Below are 23,205 nucleotides of genomic sequence, written 5' to 3' on the forward strand. Positions count from 1 at the left end.
GGTGGGGTGATTCATTATTGAAGGATCTGGGCCATCTGTAATACTATCCAGATGGGGTTGTTACAGTTTTTCATTGACCTTTATCACAGCTCATGGTAATACTAGGAGATAACCAAGGCATTTCCTATATTCCAGACACGGTTCTTTATCTCTGTTGTAGAGTAGTCATCCACGTTCACATGATTCAGGACCAGTCACCCCAGCCAGCACTATAATTTCCTCCCTTGCTTGTTGATCCAGAAACATGAGGAGCTCAAAATGGACAGGCAATGTCTTAATTTCCAGTTGAATGGAATCATTGTTGTGTCTCCTCGTGGAAGCACTGCTTTCTCTGAAACTAAGATCTCTAGGCTAGCAGAGCATAAAGTCATGGAAACAGGAAGCAGTAATTTTGCTAGTGAGTCATAAAGGGCAACAGTGAGTAGGGCCACTTCCATTTCCACCCCTTGATTCGTGGACCAATTGGATACTAATTCAGAGCACATATAGCTTCCTGGAGAAACTTGTCCCAGCCTTGCAAATAGTGTCACCTAGCTGGTGCTATCTGTTATGGACCCAGTCTTATTTTAAGGTTGAAGTGTTTCTTAAAATCCCTATTGTACAGATAGTACTGGGGGAGAGCACTTAACTTTTTGTTTTTGTAGTGGGACTTTTTCGAGGAAATTTTTCTTTTAATGGGACTTAATGCTCATGGTAATAATATGAAGCAGAGCACTAACGATGGAGAGGTTCTCAAAAATCTGTGAATTATTTGCTTATCATTCCAATCTAGTTAGCTCCATTATTTATCTCAAAATGTTCTTCACTGAGAATATGACCTCTATGTTCTAGATTCAAGGAGATAATAGCTCCACAAGAAGTGGATAAAGGATGGTATATTTTTAAAAATCTGTGGGCTAGCAGTGGCCAAAATAGACATTTCCAAATGGCTTTTGGGATTTTTTTTTTTTTGATTAGAATGTTCTCTTATTCTCTATATAGAGGCCATATTTATTTTTATTTTTTTATTGTTATGTTAGTCACCATACAGTCCACCATTAGTTTTTGATGTAGTGTTCCATGATTCGTTGCTCACGTATGACACCCAGTGCTCCATGCAATACATATCCTCCTTAATACCCGTCACTAGGCCCACCGCCCCCCCCCAAACCCTCAGTTTCTTGGGGTCTATAGTCTCTCATGGTTCATCTCTCCCCACTGATTTCCCCCTCTTCATTTTTCCCTTCTTTCTCCTAATGTCAGAAGCCATCTTTAGATGGTAGCAGCCACAGCTTTGGTTGGGGAATGATTTCTAACTTCCAGAGTAGCCGTATGATTATTCTTTCTCCACTTTCCCCTCACATCATCTCATCTTCTCAGTACTTTATAACAGGTACTATATTGCTTGTACTTAGCCTCCAATGAGAATTTCACTTCCGTATTCTAGATTTATTATTTACTTGACATCATTTTCCTTATTCTCATGTCCAAAATATGTTGTCACCTATTCTATCAGTTGCTAGGGCACTTTGTATCTTCTGCACTTTTATTTTAAACCAATTATTAGTTTGTAAGCTTCTTTTCTGGGTTTGCAAATAGCCTTTTCACCTTTATCTATTGTCAATATCTAAGACAGGTTTCCTTCTAACAACTCACTTCCTTGGCTGATTTTCAAATCTCGTAGCCACCATCAAGTACAAAGGATCATGTCACTTTCCTATTAGTTCCTTGGTTTGCACTCAACAGGGAATAAATGTCTAAAAATATTTTAAGAGAGGAAATAAAGAAGATACTTATTATGTTAGCTGGAATATTTGACATATCTCTGGAGGAATAAGCTTATTGTAAGTAATTAGGTTTCTGGCTTCTATCTGCTCATGATTTAAATGCTTTTAACGAAGGAGAAATATAACCTATACTTTGTTATATTATGTGATGTATGAAATGATGTATGCAGGGTAGTCAGCTGTATGCATCATCCATTAATTCTAAGGATAAATGATTATGTGGCTTCACTAGTTCACTTGTTTGTTTCTAGAAATGTTTTAAAGTACTAAAATGTATCATTTTTCAAAAGGAGAAAGTAACAATTTTTCTTATAAATTTACTAACATAATTGCAAATGAGCTTCAAAATCTATTCAGTTGAAATGTAAAAATAAATAAATAAACCCCCCCCAACAAACCAGTATTACACATTACTCTAAGCAGCAGTTGTGGCCTCAGTTGCTCTCCTGGAGACTGCAAAGATATGAATACATGTCAATACTGATGTCATCATTGCTTTCAGTGCTCAAAGTATCTACTTCTAGACTGTGAAAAGTCTTGAGGTAACCAAGGTATTTTCTTAATTATTTACAAATGAAGTGACACAATTTGAGGTTAAGGACTTTATGCAAAGATAATACATATTATTTTGGATTATAAAATATCTTTAGTAATCCTTCTAAAGTGGCCATTAGTGTTCTAGTGATTATTCCTACATCATCCTCTCTCTCTCTCTCTGTCTCTCCTTCTCATACACACACACACCCTGACAACAGTATTATATAAATCATTGTATAGACCCTTTTCAAGTTAGAGAAGGTTTTTTGTTTTTGTTTTGTTTTTTATCTTTCCTTAGGTCTACTCCTTTTTATCCACATCAGAGTCTGTCCTTACCCCAGGTAATCCCTGGTGGTAAACCTACAATTTTATGTCTTATTATGCAGGCATATCATACATATATGTGTATAGCATTTATGTATTTATAGTAAATGACCTTCACACAGTTTATGCATGTTTCTTTTTTCTGTATGCTGCAATACAAATGTTTTTTGATTCAAGTATACTCAAACTCCACACTTAATACATGTGTGTTACCACTGTTAGCGATTATAAGCCTGATCTCATGTAATGCACATTCATTATTTAAGCATATGTCTTGGAAATTCTGCTACATTAAGTTTATTTATTTTAATCCCTTCATAATAAATGTGGTAATAGTTCATCCATATTCTCTTGATACCACTACATTGTTTTTTACCACTATAACCACTATAACCATGCAACATAAAATCTTTAAATTCTTTTTATTTTTTTTCCTTCCCTTGAATGAGGTGGATTTCCAGGAGAAGAATTTTTTGGTCAAAAATTCTGTTAATATTATTCATTTAATTTCTTTAAAAGGCCATCAAAATTCACAGTCTTCTAGCAATATGTGTTATACCCCCCATATCCAGGCCATCTGTTGTTATTATTGTTTAAATTTGTCAGACTGATAGATATTATCTGATACCTCACTATTCATTTGAGTTTGAGCATCTTCTCATGTGTTTATTGGCTGTTCATGTTTATTTCATATGAATTCTGTCCTTATTATTAATTAGATCTAGATTCAGCTATATTATTTTTTTTTTAAAGATTTTATTTATTAATTTGACAGAGAGAAATCACAAGTAGACGGAGAGGCAGCCAGAGAGAGAGAGAGAGAGGGAAGCAGGCTCTCTGCCAAGCAGAGAGCCCGATGCGGGACTCGATCCCAGGACTCTGAGATCATGACCTGAGCCGAAGGCAGCGGCTTAACCCACTGAGCCACCCAGGCGCCCCTAGATTCAGCTATATTAAATGAAACATTCAGAATAGTAGTACCTTGAACATAAGAGAGCTCCAAGTAGGCAATACAGATGTTGGTGGCTTTCTGTTGTGACATGAATTCTGGGTCTACTCTGTGCTCTATCCTGCTTGGCATATTCCAGTTTGTCCATTATTATACACTGGTACCTTAGCTGTTAAGTTCCAGATGCTTAGAAGCAAGAAGAGGAGTCAGTGCTTGCTCCCTTTCTTTAAAATAAATCTTCCTTAAATGTACATACTTGCTTTTCCTGCCTATATCACTTTGGCTAGAAGGTAGATATTGTTGTACATAGTTACAATATAATTTGTAAAATATAACATTTTACAGTTTTGGCAGAATACATGGCTTAAAGGCAGGTTTCTGTTAATAGGAAGGCAAGCATATACATTGGGAAGCCATTGACATATTCTGCCAACCGTATTATTTCTGCATTGCTCTGTATTGTCTTTCCCATTAAATTTTAGGTAGTTCTCTGTTAGCTACATTGCAAATATTAACCATAGTATATTATTTGTATATTAACTTTGTTTATGATATATTTTATTGCATAATAGCTTTAATTTTCATATAGCCAGATATGTCCTTTTCTTCAAAGTTTTCTGAAACACTTTCCAAATCATTGAATGTGCACGATTATATAAAGTTTTTCTAAGACTGTTGCTTTATTCCGCATGTTTGAATAGTACATATTTAGTCAGTCTGGACTGATACTTTCATAAATAATGTGGCTAATAGCCTAAATCATCTTTTTTTTTTGACAGATATTAAATTTGTTACTTGAAAATGGTAATAAATGGTAATGGTAAATTTGTTACCATATGAAAATGATGAAATCTATAGTCTTTTTCTTACTGAACTAAAATACCACCCTTGCCATTTATTCTGTTTTTACATATATTGAAATCTACTTTTAGGCTTCCTCTTCTTGTCTTTTTCCTATTCTTTTATCAACACTATACTGATTTGAGGTATGGTGAATATCATACATACTTTTCAGAGGTTGGAAACTGCAGTCTGCAGTTCATGGGCCAGTCCACCTCAATGCTTGTTTTGGTAAATCAAGTTTTATTGGAACATGATCATGCCATTCATTTGTGTATCCATGGCTGCTTTTGTGCTACATTAGAAGTGAACAGGGGGCATCTGGGTGGCTCATTGGGTTAAGCCTCTGCCTTCTGCTCAGGTCATGATCTCAGGGTCCTGGGATCGAGCCCTGCATCGGGCTCTCTGCTCAGCGGGGAGCCTGCTTCCCTCTCTCTCTCTCTGCCTGCCTCTCTGCCTACTTGTGATCTCTGTCTGTCAAATAAATACATAAAATCTTAAAAAAATAAAGAATTGAATAGTTGTAACAGAGATCATATTGTCACAAAACCTAAAATTCATTTGTCCCTTTACAGAAGTTTGCTGCTCCTGAATGGCTAATTGGGTGGCTCTTCACCAAATTTATAGGTATTCAGAAACTAAACATCTATTGATGCTTAATTATCATGTGTTAGTTGTTTTGAGCAATGAAAAAGATGACATACATACACACTCATACAAATTATACAATTAAATTATCAAAACAAGTTTTTGACATTAAAAAAGACCATTCAGAGAACTAGATAGTAAGACATTTCATATTAGTATTTGTTTTTCACTATTAATGAAGTTGCTTTGGCGATAATCATCTCTAAAAAGCATTGTATTACATTTCATTTTAAATAATTTTATTATAGGAAATTTCAAGTTTATGTTTTTAAAAAGTGGAACGATGGAATAGACCCCCAAGTACACATTACCCACCTTCAGTAATTATCACCAAATAGTCCACCTTATTTCACTCACCTAGCTAATCTCATCTAAAAAAAATACCATTACTTCTTTATACAATCAAATAGTCCACCGATATTCAAATTTCCATATTTTCCTTTCCTTTTTTTTAAAGATTTTATTTATTTATTTGAGAAAGAGGGAGAGAGAGAGAGAGAGAGAGAGAGAGCATGAGAAGGGGAAGGGTCAGAGGGAGAAGCAGACTCCCAGCGGAGCAGGGAACCCAATGTAGGACTCGATACCAGGACTCCAGGATCATGTGAGCCAAACACCATCGCTTAACCAACTGAGCCACCCAGACACCCCTCCATATTTTCTTTATAACATTATTTTCATGATTGGTTTCTTATAATCAAGATCCAGAGGTGTTCCTAAAAGTGCAATTAGTTGATTTTTCTTAGGTATCTTCTAATCTATGAATTCTCATTTTTTCCCCTCCTTAAAATGAATTAATAGACAATGCTAGGCTGCTTTGTATTTTATAGATCCCTATCTTGTGGATTTGCTGACTGCTACATTTTTACATATTTTCTCTTGACTGTATTTCCTGTAGACTGGCAGTTAGATACAGAGGCTAGATAAGACTTAAATCCTTTTTTTTTTTTGGACTAGTATTCTTGTTGATTGCGCTGTATACTTCCAGTTGTTTTTCATCAGGAGATAATGATGTCTGGGTTTCTCTTAAGTATGAGCTCTCAAGCATTGTGAACTTGATAGATCTGTTACACGGTTATCCATTAATTGTTCACTAGTGATTTGTGGTCCACTGTTGAGATTCATTATTTCATTAGGTTCTAGGCTTATCATTCTTCCTTCATCCATTAGCTAACAATCTAGGAAGTAAAACTTAACTCTCATCAAGGGTTACACTTAGGTATATACAGTTCACGTAGAGGAAGAGCAGAATAGATGCTTGATTCTTTTACATTTTTTACATAGTTTCAAATTTTTGGTTTCCTGACATTTTCTAAACATAATCTGTATGGGTGCTTGGGTGGCTCAGTGGGTTAAGCCTCTGCCTTTGACTCAGGTCATGATCTCAGGGTCCTGGGATCAACCCCCACATCGGTCTCTCTGCTCAGCAGAGAGCCTGCTTACCCTTTTCTCTGCCTGCCTCTCTGCCTACTTGTGATCTCTGTCTGTCAAATAAATAAATAAAATCTTTAAAAATAAATAAATAAACATAATCTGTATGTTTTTAAATTGGTTGGATGGAATGCATGTTCAATAGTACTGTGTTTAAATTACCCCAAATTTGGCTAGTAAACACCTTTTGTCACTTCCTAAGTACTTTTTTTAAAAAAAATTACGTTATGTTAGTCACCATACAGTACATCATTAGTAGACCTCAGTAATCTTCCTTACTCATCTGTTAGATGACAACAGACTCATCTTGTATGTTTTTGAACCCAGATATGGAATCCTATTGGGTTTCTGAGGACTAGAACTTGAAATCATTTTTCATTTTTTACACTGTTTCATAAACATATTGATAGGGTGACACTCATATATTCATTTTCCCATTTATGGATTCCATTTACCATGTTTTGCTTTGAATAGTTCCCAGAATAGGTGAAAGAAATGCTTTATGCCTATTGAAAATCTTGCCTTCCAGTCTTTATATAGCATTAACTGTGGTGTTGGGATTTACTTTTGTATTGGAAATGTCACTGTATACCATCCCTCTTTATTTAGTCTCTACTTGTTTAATTATTTTAGGAACATTTACCCATAAAATCCAAATAATACAGTGTGTAAATTAAAGGAAAATATATGCTTATTTTAGAAATATGAAGTAGATTTATCTCAATTTTACCTAAATGTAAAAATGTTAAGATAGATCTAATATAAAGATGTGGAAAAAAATATGGCATATTCTGGCTCAAGTGACCTTATCATTGGTTGTAAGGATGCCTAAAGAAATACAAAACAACCTAAGAAACAAAAAGCAAGATGAAGCAAAATATAATATTGAAATCCAGGTTCTGAGATCAGATTTCTCTCTCTAGGTACGGATCAACTGAAGTGTTTTGTGAAGTGTTAAGTGTTATTGTCTATTCTAAACTCAAATATAATGAGAGAGTACATAGTTATTATTAAAAAATTAAACATTGCACAATTTACAACTTTTAAAGAATATAGATTAGGATTGCTTGGGGGCAAAACATTTTTAAGTAATGATATAAACTCAGTAGATCAGTTATTTCTGTATCCCAATTTAAAAGGAGATGGAAATATCAATATATTAGTATTGACATTGGTATAAAGTAATTCTAGACCCTGTCTAGGGCCTTACTTAGTTCACAGTCATTTTGAAAAAAAAACTAAGATTCTAAGATTAATCAAATTTCATTATGGTGTATTCCTGTATCATGGGTTATGAAAATTCCTCAGCACAAAATTTTAGAAAGCATTTAGCATAAATTTTCTTAGTCTTTTTTGAAATAGCTAATGTGATTATATTCTGCCAAAATATGTACTCAATAGAGGGTTTCCTATTAGTGCAAATGTGTTTACAGTAACAATATCAAGCTGTTTTAAAATGAAGATAATAGTAATCATTTTGATGTAACTATCAAGAAAATAGTATAGGATGCATTTTTAAATTTATCATATTTAATCTATAATTTAATGACTTAATTCTAAAAATTATTCAAAAAAATAACATTTGGAAATAAATATTTAAAATTTTGTTTTGAGTTTCTCTGTCAGAAGGCAGGACCAGACATTCTGAACAAATATCTTAGTGTCAATAAGAAAAAAAGTTGGTTAAATCTCTCTGTCTCTGTCTGTCTGTCTGTCTGTCTCTCTCTCTCTCTCTCACACACACCCCTTATAAGAAATACATGGACACTGACTGAGGTACACAAATGAAGTAGAAAATAGAAACCTAGAGAGGTAAGCAACTTACTAATTTGTTAGTTGCTCTCAGGGAGGTTTTGGACTTCCAGTTTTTTGAATTGGTATATATGTTATTAGGGATAGGAGACAAAAGCCAGGACATATATCATTTGAGATAACACACAAGAGAAGCCTCTCTAAAGCCTAAGTCCTGGGGAGTGACATGCTTAGTGAATGAAAGAAGAAAAGACGCTTTACACAGAGGGGGAAGAAAAACAAACTTTACTGCCTCGAATTTAGCACTGCGGCTATGGGAGGTGTGTAAATTGTCCCGTGAGAACTCAAAGCCTCAAACTGACTATTATATATGGAATAGATTTATGGTGTCAATTTGTTATATTTCTGGTTCCAGGCATTCTTAAGATGAAAATTGTTTTCAGATTAGTTCCTGGTTGATAGTGGTTCCAGACAACTGGCAGATGCAATAAGTTTCTCCCTAAAAGAAACCCTCCTTAAATATGGGATCCAAATAATTTCATAGATAAGATTTTATTAACATAAATCCACAATAACACATCAGAAAATACATTGGGGGGCATTATGAATGAGACAATATGACCAAGCAGAAGTAATAGAAAACAAAATCAGAAATCAGACTCAGTGTTTTCAGATTTTAGAAGGATGTCAAATTATAAAACCTGTGTGTGTTTGTGTGTGTGTGTGTGTGTAATAGATACGTAGAAAGGAATAGGAGACTATAAAAAGAGCCAAATGAAAAAATAATGTTAAAATTAGCAATCTAGTGAATAGCAGATTGGATATAATAAAAGGAGGAATTCATGAACTGAAGGGAGAAGTGAAGAAATTACACACACACACACACACACACACACACACAAACAGTGGAAGTAGGAATGTGGAATATGCAAGAGATATTAATAGACATGAAAGATAGTTTGGAGAATCTAATATATATCAAGACAGCTTTCTTATCTATAAACTGGGTTTATCTTACTATTTTCTTTGTGTGTGTGTCATTTAATGTCTTTCAAGAAAGGGTTAAAAATTCTTCAAAGATATTCTCTAGAAAAATATTTTGAATTTTAAGTTAGTGTTACTTATTGATACCTTCTTCTAAAGCTGACCCTAGATTAAATGTCATTCCGAAGAAAATTATAATAGGTTTCATTATGAAACTTGACAATTAGTAAAATTAATGAAGAGCATAAATTATCAAGAAGAACCAAGATGCATTTAAAAAAATAAATATGCTTAGGGGTTTTTTTTTGGCCAAACCAAATAGCAACAGTGTTCATCTAACTTGAATAGTTAAGACAATGTGGGATTAGCACAAAGATATTCAAGAAAGAGTCAAATGAAAAAGAATCTACAAACAAATCCAAAGATATATGACAACTACAAAATAGAAGGGGCTTTGCAGTTCGTTGAGGGGGAAAAATTGGTTATTAATCATGCTTTGGGAACAAATGATTATACACGTGAAAATACTTGAAATTTGTGGCTATGGTACTCTCAGATCAATTGTAGTTCTAGTAAAAATTTAAGTGTGCAAAATGAATCTTTAAAAATTTTTAAAGTAAATAATAGGAGAATATGATATAAGGAAAAATATCTAAGCAATGCATCAACAATAAACAGTAGAAAAATATGTGCAAACCGTACAGGATAATACTGAGAAATGTGACTCCCATTATATTAGATTTTTTATATCTAAATATTCCATAAAACACAGATAAGTCATACTTCATTAATACACACTTGAAGAGCTATGTAACACATACATAGGTGACAAAAAATTCGTATCAGGATATGTGAAAAATCTATTCACAAACTAAAATCTCTATGATAACCTGAAAATGAGCAAAAGGCATAAATGTTTTCCAGAAGAGGAAATAAGAATAGTTAATAAACCAATAAAAATGCATCTACTATTACTGGTAGTGAAAGAAATAGAAACTTAAAATACCATTTCAAGTTGATCATATTGACAAACCCTAAAATATTCATAAATCAAGTTATTAGGGTATTTAGGCCAGCATTTGTAGTTTTGTCCGCTAGTAAGAGATAAGTTGGTACACTGTCTTTGTGAAACAGTTTGTCATTACAATTTGTAAGTTTGAATATGTGCATTCCGTATAACCTGATAATTTCACTACAGGAATAACATTCCAGAGAAGTTCTTAATGTGGCTACATTTCTTATAACAGCAAAATTCAGAAATAATCCAAATGTCCACTGACAGAGCAGTGAATATGTAAATTGTGGTATATTCATACATGGGAACATTTTACAGCATCAATAGGCAAAATTAATGATATAATAGAAATGTAAAATATGAGACTCAAGAATGTGGTTACTGCATATGGATGAGGTATGAAATGGGGAGGAACACGGGTTTGAGAGTCATTATTATTGTCTTCTTGAGATAGTGTGAACATGTACATATACTTGCTTCTTTTTCTTTTTGATGACCCATACATATTTGGCCATGCATCTCCTTAAAGATTTGCATTAAATCACGAGGTTTACCAGGACAACATTAATGTGTTGGTTTACCTACAAAGCCAAGTATATAATACTTGACACATAATTACCATACAAAAATGGTTGCTGAATAGTCTTCATTATTTAGAAACTATTTTTGTTTAACAGTTTCCAATTAAATTTCTCCCCTTCCATAGTGAACCATTGGTAAACTTTCCTACCCTAATAGGAATTTAAAGACAGATATTTCTTATTTTTTAAGATGCATAGAACAGTGGTATTATAGATTTTTGGGTCAAATATATTAAATCATCATGATTTTCCAGAACTTCTCATCCCAACAGTGCTGTTCTCATATATTCTTCAAACCTCCCAGAATAAGGACTATTAATGGGGTTATATGAAATATTAGTGGGGAAAGATATAGAGAGGCAGACAGATGTCCAGGATCCTCATACTCATGAATAGAAGGAAATTATATATTTTAAAGAGAAGACTATAATGAAATGGAAAGAATGAAAAATAAATGAGAATGAAAACATCCCCCACATATACTGCTTCCTCAAATAAACTGCTCCGCATTACTATTCTGAAATGGTTTGCTTAAAAATCAAAGAGGAATTCTCATAGGACCGGATCTTTGACATTTAAAAGATTTTTTCTTCTTGTCTTCCTCCTCTGTATTGAGTCATCAGAACATTCTATCCTCTAATCCAGTCATATGGAATGTTTAATTGACTTTACCTTGGGTTTTAAAATAGCTTTATAATGTAGGAATCATAATGGCTTTCTATGGCTCCATATCACAGGTTTGAATTCCAACTCTTTGTCTTTTTTTTTTTTTTAAGATTTTATTTATTTGTTTGACAGAGAGAAAGAGATCACAGGTAGGCAGAGAAGCAGGCAGGTGGAATGGGGGAAGCAGGCTCCCTCCTAAGCAGAGAGCCTGATGTGGAACTTGATCCCAGAACCCTGAGATCATGACCTGAACTAAAAGCAGAGGCTTAATCACTGAGCCACCCAGGCACTCCATGTCCTTGGTTTTTATTAACCTCCTTTAACAGAAGGACCTCAAATCATATATTACATCTGGTCTTATTCTGCAAGTAGAGAATATTCTTTCAGAAACAAATGAGTTTATAATTCTTCCTGGTTCCTATTTGGCTTTCTTCCTGACTTCTCTTCTTCAAGTCGTAGTTCTCAATGGAATCTTTTTTTTTTTTTTAATATTTATTAGAGAAAGAGAGAGAGATCACAAGTAGGCAGAGAGGCAGGCAGAGATGGGGGAAAGCAGGCTCCCTGCCAAGCAGAGAGTCTGATGCCTGATGCGGGGCTTGAGCCCAGTACCCTGAGATCATGTCCTGAGCCAAAGGCAGAGGCTTAACCTGCTGAACCACCCAGGTGCCCTGGAATCTTTGTTCTAATGAAATTGTTTTTCCAAGTTCTAGTTTCTCCCTCATTTTTTCAACCTTTGGTTTTTGTTAAACCAATTTATTTCCTGAATCATAGCATCTTTGTTTTTACTTACTGCTTTGGAAACACAACACATATGCACATATGTACGCACACACACAGTCTCCTATCAGTGATCATTTTGCACATTCCTGCGATAGTATTTCATGAGCTTATAGATTAGTGTTTTAAGATGTCCATGTCTCTTTACTTTGTACAACCGCATCCAGAATGCCAGCCATATAACCTCCTTACCTTTAGTATTTTCCAAACTCTGGTCTCATATCAGTCTCAACTTCCTCTGTGACTTTTAACAGGCACTAGTCAATCTCTAGGAACAGTCCCTCTAATGTTCCTCATTGAACTGAAGAGAGAGAGGGGGAATTGCATATCTCCTTTCTTGTATGAGATGTAAAAAGGAAAATGCCACAGGATTCCTAAAAATTCCTCCGAGAAGTCTTACTGCTCATTTCTTTACCCCCAAACCTCTTACTTGCCTTATGAGAGTATTATGAGTCAAAAGTCACTAAATGGGTTTTAGATCCTGCCATCATGATCTGGGCTATATGGCTGCCGTTCTAACTAGGGAAATAGAAAGTAAAGAAGGTTATACTTCCAGTGATGAGTCACTGATAGGTATAGAAGTACCTATTTCCAACTGATCAGATGTGAAACTCTTTTAGCAAACAAGACTGGGTTTATATTAGTTTACCCAAATGTGGATAATAGACAAATGTCTGATGGTTGAAACAAGAATCACGCATGGCGACCTAGAAGAAATGCATGCACTGTGAAATACAAGCGTACTTGTCACTTTTATGCACTTAGCTTTTGTGACTTCTCCCAAAACTAAGGCAGAACATATCTACTTTTAACATCTTATTAGGCATAGATAACAATGTAAACACCTTTCAGTGCATATAGTGGAAGATAACTGGTCTTATATTAAGAGAACCGACTATGGTATTGGGTCTGTTATTAACTCAGAGACCTTGGAGAAGTTACTTAGCCATTTCATACCTCCACTTCCTCATCTGTCAGAAGGAAATAGCATATCTACTTTATTAAAGCTAAATGCTGACAAATAGGTTTACAATAAGATGGTTATGGGATGTAATTCTAGAATATGTACTTTTCTGTCTTGCAGTTTGAAGTATCACTAGTACAAGTGACCACTGAGCTTATTGAATTAGCCAACCATATTATTAAATGTCAAGTTATGTACCTGTCCTTTGATTTGTTTGGCAAGGATTAGAAAGGGCAGAGAAGTATGTCTTTTGCTAAAAACGGGCAAAAATACGAGTTATTGTAACCATTCTTAAGCTTATATTTTACATATACTTACCTATATTTCACATTTAAAAAATCATAACATAAAATGCTTTCTTTCTAGAATTACAGTTGTTTATATTAGTTGTTTATCATGACAAGTCTGTGTCTAAAGGATGACCTTATCACGTGCAATAGACATTATGTTTGATTTCCTCAAATCCATGTTACTTCTCCCTGATTGCATAGCCATTTAGGCGATGAGGTAAAGCTCCACAGTTTAGGCTTGATTAATCTAAGCCAGTCATCACAATCCAACCGGTTTTGGTAATAGTCGGTTTCAGAAACCCAGCTCTAAGCATGCGAGTGATTGCCATTCCATCACGACTTTATGAGTGGACACGTGACCTCTCTTGAGCCATTAAAATTGGTAGAAGGGGATGTTTCAGGATTAGAGAGAGAGGTCTTTGCCACTTCCCTTGTGGCAGGTGAAACTGAAGAAGCAAGGACTACCAGACGTCCTCCTACAATCGCAAAGGGGAGTAGACTCAGGATGAAGCTGAAATGCTGGACTGCAGAGTGTCAGACTAGAAAGCTGCAGGGTCCTCAGTGACTTCTCTGAAGGGCTCTTCCTCTGGCCTTCCAGAATTATGAACCAGTAGAATCTTTTGTCTTTAGTCATCATCATGAAAAGCAAAAAGAGCTCCTTCTGTAGGATTGTGTTCTTTTGGTTGTCTCACTCGTATCCTGACGTGGGCACTCAAATCATACAAAAGGGGCTTATGTACATATTTATTGAAATACATCATCTTCTTGTTTGTTCTAGATAAGCTTTCCATTTCAGCAAAATTTATGTTTTGAGTGAGGATTTTATTATTTTTAAGCGGATAGCTTTTAAAATGTATGAGTTCTTAAAATATGAAAACAGCCCAAGACTATAAGGCTTGTAGTCATATGCATGGTATTTTTATATTCATTATGCATATGTATATTTTAAGAAGTCACTGCTAAAATTATCTGACTAAGAGCTATTATTTCAGGTCACCCACATATAGGCTTTATCGTCACCACTGTTTTTATCATGGTACCATAAAACTCAGTAATCTGTAACCTTCACTTTACCTCTAATACGACTTCATTATATTCTCCTACATTCTCTCAGATCACACCTTTTGTTTCTGACAAACCAAATATTGTTTAAATAATTTTTTTTTCATCCTTTAAGATTTTACTATATATATAAAATATTGGAAGAGAATGTGTGTGTGTGTGTGTGTGTGTGTGTGTGTAAAAAAAATATATATATATATTAGTTTGGGAGAGAAGACAAAAGACACACCAAACAGAAGAGAACCCCCCAAAAAATGTAAACAAAAATGTTTGCTAAAAGTTTTTAGTAAACTTCAACATAAGAAATGACAGATTGGGCTTGAAGACATTATACTGAGGGAAGTAAACCAGTCACAGAAGAAGAAATACTGTGTGATTTCACTTATATGAGTTAAAATAGTCAGACTCATAACAGCAAAGAATAGAATGGTGGTTGCCAGGGGTTGAGGGGCAGGAGGAAATGAGGATAAAATTTCAATTAATCAAGATGAAGTACAACATTGTCCCTATAGATACAACGCTCTATTGTAACTTAAAAATCTGTGGAGAGGGTAGATATCAGTTAAGTGTTCTTACCACAATACAATAAGTTAAAAAAAATCTAATGATAATTTCTGTTAAGAGGAAAAAATTTCCGTTATGTATTTAATATTTTATTTATTTGAGAGGAGAAAGTGTGGGAGTATGAGCAGGATGGGAAGGGGCAAAGGGAGTGGAAGAAGCAGGCTCTCCACTGAGCAGGGATCCAGCCCGGGGTCCTCATCCCAGGACCCTAGGATTATGACTCAAGCAAAGGCAGATGCTTAACTGAGCCACTCAGGCATCCCAGCATTCACATTTTAGGGATAGAAAACTGGAGGCTTAAAGACATTCACATCATCCCCAGGTCATAGTTATTAAGAAGTAGGGTCACCATAACAATCCAGGGCTAATCTAATTCTGAATCCAAGGTTTTACCTTGTGCTTTCTGCTTCCCATTTGGTTGCATGGCTTCATCTGTTATTGGGCAACAGTTGACTTTTGACTACATCTTGCTTCACAAATTTCATTCCTATATATCATATAGGCAGTTAGGTCAGGCCTAGCAAGGTATCTTCCTGTTTCTTCTAACCCTTACCAGATATTTTCCACTGCCTGGCACATGGAAACGTGTCAGCTAGCTCAAAATGGAAACCCAGAAGTCCTCCTTAATTCCTCAGTTGCTGTGCCATCCTTTGGAGAGGAAAAAAAAAATTATACTTATACCTTTCTTACCCTCAATCCAATCTATCTATCAGGTGTTGCTTAATATTTGCTAAGATTACTGGGGTGCCTGGGTGGCTTAGTGGGTTAAGCCTCTGCCTTCGGCTCAGGTCATGGTCTCAGGGTCCTGGGATCCAGCCCCGCATGGGGGGCTCTGCTCAGCGGGGAGCCTGTATTCCCCTACCCTGCCTGCCTTTCTGCCTACTCGTGATCTCTCTCTCTGTCAAATAAATAAATAAAATCTTCAAAAAAATATTTGCTAAGATTACCGTAAATTGTCACAGTGATGTAATTATTTCAAAGTTTCTGGCCAAATGGTATTTCTCAGTCTCCACCGAAGTGTATCGCTTTACTTTTTAAAATCTTTGAAGATTGTTTAGGAACTATAAAACGATTTCATAGGACCTCTACATCCCCATATACTGAAGACATATTCTCTTCTTCTCTGAAATAATCTCTGTTTACTCCTAACTCTGCGATTTCGTGTATCTTTTGCTTTCTCTCATGTTAGGCTGGAAAAATGCTGGAAAAAGTATTGTTTAAATTGTTAACCTCTTCTCTCCTGAATAGAAAATTATGAAATTTCTCATAAGTTATTTGATAATGGTTTTGTCTAGTTATTTTTCTAAGCTTACTCTTACAGACCCAAGCATATAGTACCAAGTGTGATTAATGATCATAATAGATTAATTAGACAAAATGGGAACATATTACTTAAACAGTTTGGCTTGTTATATGCTATAGGACTGTGCCTATTTGGAGCTCAAAAGTAGAATACAGTCTTTGCTTCTCTCATTTATTATTTTCACCATCTGTGTTCCTTATTATCCCATTTTGTAAATCTGATTATTCAAAGGAATCAATAGTACTTTCATTATTGCTTGGCTTTTCTATAAAGTATCTCATTTTTTCTTCCCAATTCCTATCAGTCAAAGCTCCTCTTTCTTAAGTCATAGTTCAGTGGAACTCAATCTTTGTTAAATAAGCAATATACTATGTGAAATGTAATTCTTGCTAATGAGCATTAAAGCAAATAACACAAATACATCCTTTCAGGAGCATTCTAGAAATAATAAGTAGAAGAATATCTATCATGCATGAATTTTCATAAGGACATTAGAATGTTGAAATTGAAGCCTGATGTGCCCCTGTAAACACTTAAGAACTTCAGAGCACCTGAGTGGCTCAGTTGATTAAGTGTCTGACTTTGGCTCAGGTCATGACCTTGCTTGCAGACCTGGGATTGAGCCCCACATCAGACTCCCCACTGAGGGGGTCTGCTTCTCCTTTCTCTCCCCCTCCCTGTCTCCCTACCCTTCCCCCCACCCCACCTCCACCTCATCCTCTCTGTTTCTCAAATAAATAAATAAAATCATATATATATACACACATGCACATATCTATACGAACTTAGTGATACTTTCTCTACAATCTAAATAAGGGTTTATGGGTTTTTTCCTACTCTTTTGACTTTTTAACAACAATCATGAGAATCAGTCATTACTTTTCAAAGGCTCTTTAGAAGTTCTAGAGGAGAACATAGGCAATAACCTCTTCGACATTGGTCACAGCAACTTCTTTCAAGATACGTCTCCAAAGGCAAGGGAAACAAAAGTGAAAATGAACTTTTGGGACTTCATCAAGATAAAAAGCTTCTGCACAGCAAAGGAAGCAGTCAACAAAATAAAGACGCATCCCACAGAATGGGAGAAGATATTTGCAAATGACACTACAGATAAAGGGCTGATATCCAAGATCTATAAAGAACTTGTCAAACTCAACACCCAACAAACAAATAATCAAGTAAAAAAATGGGCAGAAGACATGAACAGACAATTCTCCAAAGAAGACATACAAATGGCTAACAGACACATGAAAAATTGTTCATCATCATTAGTCATCAGAGAAATTTAAATCAAAACTACATTGAGATACCACTTTACACCAGTTAGAATGGCAAAAATTGACAAGGTAAGAAACAACAAATGTTGGAGAGGTTGTGGAGAAAGGGGAACCCTCTTACACTGTTGGTGGGAATGCAGGGTGGTACAGACCCTTTGGAAAACAGTGTGGAGGTTCCTCAAAAAGTTAAAAAATAGAGCTACCCTATGACCCAGCAATTGCACTACTGGGTATTTACCCCAAAGATACAGATATAGTGAAAAGAAGGGTCACATGCACCCCAATATTCATAGCAGCAATGGCCACAATAGCCAAACTGTGGAAAGAGCTGAGATGCCCTTCAACAGATGAATGGATAAAGATGTGGTCCTTATGTACAATGGAATATTACTTAGCCATCAAAAAGGATGGATACCCAGTTGTGGGTTTTTTTTTTTTTTTTTAAGATTTATTTATTTGACAGAGAAAGACAGCAAGAGAGGGAGCACAAGCAGGGGGAGTGGGAGAGGAAGAAGCAGGCTTCCCGCTGAGCAGGGAGCCTGATAGGGGACTTGATCCCAGGACCTTGCGATCATGACCTGAGCTGAAGGCAGACATTTAAGACCTGAGCCACCCAAGTGTCCCATAAATACCCAATATTTGCATCAACATGGATGGAACTGGAGGCGATTATGCTAAATGAAATAAGTCAAGCAGAGAAAGTCAATTACATGGTTTCACTTATATGTGGAACATAAGGAATAACATGGAGAAAGCATGGAAAAATGAAGAGGGGGAAATCAGAAGAGGAGATGAACCATGAGAGACTATGGACTCTGGGGATCAAACTGAGGGTTTTAGAAGGGAGGGACATTGAGAGATGGGTTAGCCCAGTGATGGGTGATAAGGAGGGCATGTATTACATGGAGTACTGGGTGTTATATGCAAACAATGTATCATGGAACACGACATCAAAAAGAAATAATGTACTGTATGCTGACTAACATAACACAGTAAAACAAACAAATAAAAGACTGTATAGCTTTTGATGCACCATCTTCTCCTCTGTCAGATTATTCTATTATTACCCTTCCTCCTTTCATGAGGTTCAAAGTTATAAAGCATGTTATAGTTAAACTGTATAAATATGTACCAAATACTAATATGAGTACTAGTTTAATAGTTGATAAGTTTTCAGTCAAAAGACTAAATCAACATATTATTTGCCAGAGCAATATATGCATATAGAATTAACATGAATAAACTATTGTAATTGTATGTAACATTTTTATATAAAATTATTTATTTGGCTTTCAGACTGTTTACTAGTGGTTTTTCCATATCTTGCTCTTAATTTGAATGTTGTTTTAGGACAGGGTTATAATACTGTAGCATTTTATGAAACCTTTGCAATGTGTGCATACCTGTACACAGTAAGGCACTTCCAATTGAAAATGGAACATCCATTAGCATTTCACAGTAAAAAACTTCTTATCAATCAATCATTTATTTGAGGCTAATGACTTTATACATGGCTGGAAGAATAAAATCTTAATACTGGAAATGAACTTAAAAGCCATTTTTAAATCAAAATGAGTGAGCTGTTAATTGGTACTGTTTTACCTTAATAACATTTAATATTGGGGTAAGTGCTCTATAAATTTCAAATCAGCAATTGAGGTGAAGTAGCAAAAGTCAAGCATCATGGTATGGTAAAAAAAATAAATAAGTAAAAAGTAAAAATGAAAAAACAAGAATAAAAACAAACTATCGACAACAAACAATTTTAAAATATTTGGATTTGAAGTCTAAAAAGTGTGGATCTTCATACTGGCAATATCTTTGGCTGCATATACAGCTCCGAGCCAGAGTCCTTTTACTGTCTGTATGACTAAAATATTTCAACCGTGAAAGTTATCTTGGTTTTGGAAAGATTTGTGTGTTGGGGGGCAGAAAGTATGGGGGTAGCCAATAATCTCAAATGCAATTACTGTCTCTCACTCCAGAAAGGCCAGTTGCAGATAGGAGTGAATTTGATATTCCAGCATAGTATGGAGATATTTATGGTTTTATGATATCAAGAATGATATCTTACTGAAAAAAGCCATATGGCCAAAAGGAAAAGATGTTTAAAAAAAAATCCATCCTCCTTTCCTCTTTGCTTATGGGTTGATTATTAAATGCTTTTTTGAAGTATCAAAAGAAGTTTTACTTTTCAGGAACTCCATGTTAAAACATCTAGACCTTTTCTCAGAGGTTTTTTTTTTTTTTTTTCAGCAGAAGCTTCTTGTAGTATTTAATATTAATTCAGACTATGACCAGTCTGTTGGAAGAAAACCATCTGAATGGTCCTAAATTCATTCTCACTTAACGTAATTTTGTTCATGACCTGTGTCCTAAGAAAACCACCTTTCTGTCTTTTTTTTTTTTTTTTAAATTTATTTTTTTTTTAATTTTTTATTTTTGATAAACATATATTTTTATCCCCAGGGGTACAGGTCTGTGAATCACCAGGTTTACACACTTCACAGCACTCACCCAAGCACATACCCTCCCCAATGTCCATAATCCCACCCCCTTCTCCCAAACCCCCTCCCCCCGGCAACCCTCAGTTTGTTTTGTGAGATTAAGAGTCACTTACGGTTTGTCTCGCTCCCAATCCCATCTTGTTTCATTGATTCTTCTCCTACCCACTTAAGCCCCCATGTTGCATCACCACTTCCTCATATCAGGGAGATCATATGATAGTTGTCTTTCTCTGCTTGACTTATTTCGCTAAGCATGATACGCTCTAGTTCCATCCATGTTGTCGCAAATGGCAAGATTTCATTTCTTTTGATGGCTGCATAGTATTCCATTGTGTATATATACCACATCTTCTGGATCCATTCATCTGTTGATGGACATCTAGGTTCTTTCCATAGTTTGGCTATTGTGGACATTGCTGCTATAAACATTCGGGTGCATGTGCCCCTTTGGATCACTACGTTTGTATCTTTAGGGTAAATACCCAATAGTGCAATTGCTGGGTCATAGGGCAGTTCTATTTTCAACATTTTGAAAAACCACCTTTCTTTCATCTTAACTTCTTCTTTAGGAATCTCTTCTAGCTTTAATCACACACAGATTACATTAGGACATCCTTAAGGAGCTTTTATTTTTTCATTTCAGGTAGTATCTGCTTTGTTTTCATGGCACTGCAATAACATGGCCTGTCCTTATTTTCAGATCAGTCCTCATTTAGTGGGGAGGTGCTGGTGGTGATGTTGGCAATATTTCTCCTCTGTGTGTGGCTTTTACAAAATTTAAGGGGCTGTACCTTACGTTGGGCAATCTGCCATCAGTCACATTTATTGCATAAACTTGCAAGGTCAGCAATGACTAAAATGCATGCAGACAAAATTAGCTGGTGTTGCTTCTTTCTGAAGAAAACACAAATAACATGGCTGTTAGTAACTACCTCTTTGAGAGTTCAGAGTAACATTTTTTTAAAAAAATCTGTAGTTGAGAGGAAAATGAAAGACTGGATAGAATCAGCAAAAAAGTCTGACAGTTTGTTGAACCTCATAGAGATAGATCATCTTAATGAACTCAAAGATTTTCAATGAAGGAAAAAAACACCTCTTTCAAAAATTGGCCCAAAAATCTTAACTATAAAAATAAACTGAAATCTATATCCCTATCTATGTTTTAATAAGACAAGAATGTAAGACATTGCATGATCCTTGTACATGTTTCTAGTCCTTTAATTAACTCTCAGATTTCCTTTGCAAATAAGAATTACAGTCTTTTTCTAGACTTCTAACTTTCTTAATTCTTCATCATTAAGAGAATCCATCAAATCTACTGCATAAGATTGGGAACGTTTCCAAATTTTATAGCTGTCTTTTATCTTGAAGCCAAAACATTTTATGAGTCTCTTGGTTCTAATGTTCTTAACTCAGTTGAATATCTGAGCATTTTAGATGAGAGACATTTTTATCACTTTGACAAAAATGGCAACTTTAATTTTAATGACTCCATCAAAAATTGATCAAGTATGTTGTTTTTGTGAGGCCTTTTAAGAAAAATGAACTTACTAACTGATAATGTTAAAGACCCATCCATTTTGGCTTAAAAACTCCCCTTCAGCTCAACACACGAATTAACTATTTCTTTACATATGACATCTTTTAAAAAATGAATCTGAATTGCAGTTAGAAATTCAAAGTGAAGTTTCCAATAATATGCTCACTTTTTTGCAATTTATCATATAATCAGGTTATCAAATACTGTATTCCCTATCTCTATTTATTTTACATTAATCCCTTTTAAGTACAGAGAGATTATTAATGTGAATGAAAGTACTTTTGTAATTTCAGTAATTTCTTACCTTTGTTAAATAATGCTTGAATGGCTCCTGATATTTTCAATACTTTTATGGAAGAGATGATTTTTAAAATTAAAGTATGTTGACACACGATGTTACATTAATTTCATGTATACAGCACAGTGATTTGGTAAATCTATGTTATGCTATGTCCACCACAAGTGTAGCTACCATCTGGAAGAAGTTGATTTTTTTTTAAGCTTTTATTTATTAGAGAGAGAGAGAAAGAGAGAGAGGGAATACAAACAGGGGGAGTGGGAGAAGGAGAAGCAGACTCCCTGCTGAGCAGGGAGCCCAATGAGGGGCTCAATCCCAGGACTCTGGGACTATGACCTGAGCCGAAGGCAAAAGCTTAACAACTGAACCACCTAGCATCCCCGAGGTAATTTTTTTTTTTTTTTTTAATTGAAAGGTTTTTTTTTTTTTTTTTTCTGTATTTTTGTACTCTGGTTTAAAATTGAGTAAAAGGCCCTTGTGAGATTATTTCACGGGCAGTGCCCAGAAAAGTGCCTTGCACAAAATGTGCATTTGGTATCTAGAGGTTCAATTTCAAAAAGTGAAAAGAAATTTTGTATTTATATAGTCCAAGTCTTAGTTAACTTTGTAACTAAAATATTTGATAATGCAAGAAATTAATTAACTTGCCCAACTTGAGTGTTGAGTCTAGGACTAAGGTCGGAGCACGCACAGACTGCAAGTCCTTGTCATTCTATTGTTTTCCTTTTGCTTATGGTTGAAATTATCTAAACCTTTTGGTTTTTTGGTTGGTTTATTGCTATTGTTATTAACATTATATTTTTAGATCTTGTGAATTTGGGGGGTCATTTTCCTCTAAGTATGCAAGTATCTGGTGTTTGCAGTGCTCCTCTACTTTTTACATTTGTCTCAAACTTAACTTATTTGATACTTTTTAAAAGGTAACCCCCCTTTGACTAGCAGCTATATTCCAAGCTTTTGTGTTAATTCTTCACTTACATGATTTCATTTAATTTTTACATAAAATATATTAGATGAGGTCATTGATGCTTAGGTAAAAGGGCTTTCTCAGAGACATATAGCTAGTCAGTGATAGAGTCACAATTTTAGGTGTGTTCTTTGTAGCACGATGTTTGCAGTGGCTCAACAGCAGA

The 23,205-nt window shown here is 35.1% G+C and overlaps 1 protein-coding gene across 5 annotated transcripts in view; it reads left to right on the plus strand.

Annotated features, from left to right (window-relative positions):
* Positions 1–23,205, plus strand: part of LRFN5 (leucine rich repeat and fibronectin type III domain containing 5) — a 250,284-nt gene that overhangs the window by 81,404 nt on the left and 145,675 nt on the right. The window lies entirely within an intron of this gene.

This window comes from Mustela putorius, unplaced genomic scaffold, assembly GCF_011764305.1.
Source record: "Mustela putorius furo isolate JIRA1106 unplaced genomic scaffold, ASM1176430v1.1 tig00003898_pilon_pilon_pilon, whole genome shotgun sequence".
NCBI lineage: Eukaryota > Metazoa > Chordata > Mammalia > Carnivora > Mustelidae > Mustela > Mustela putorius.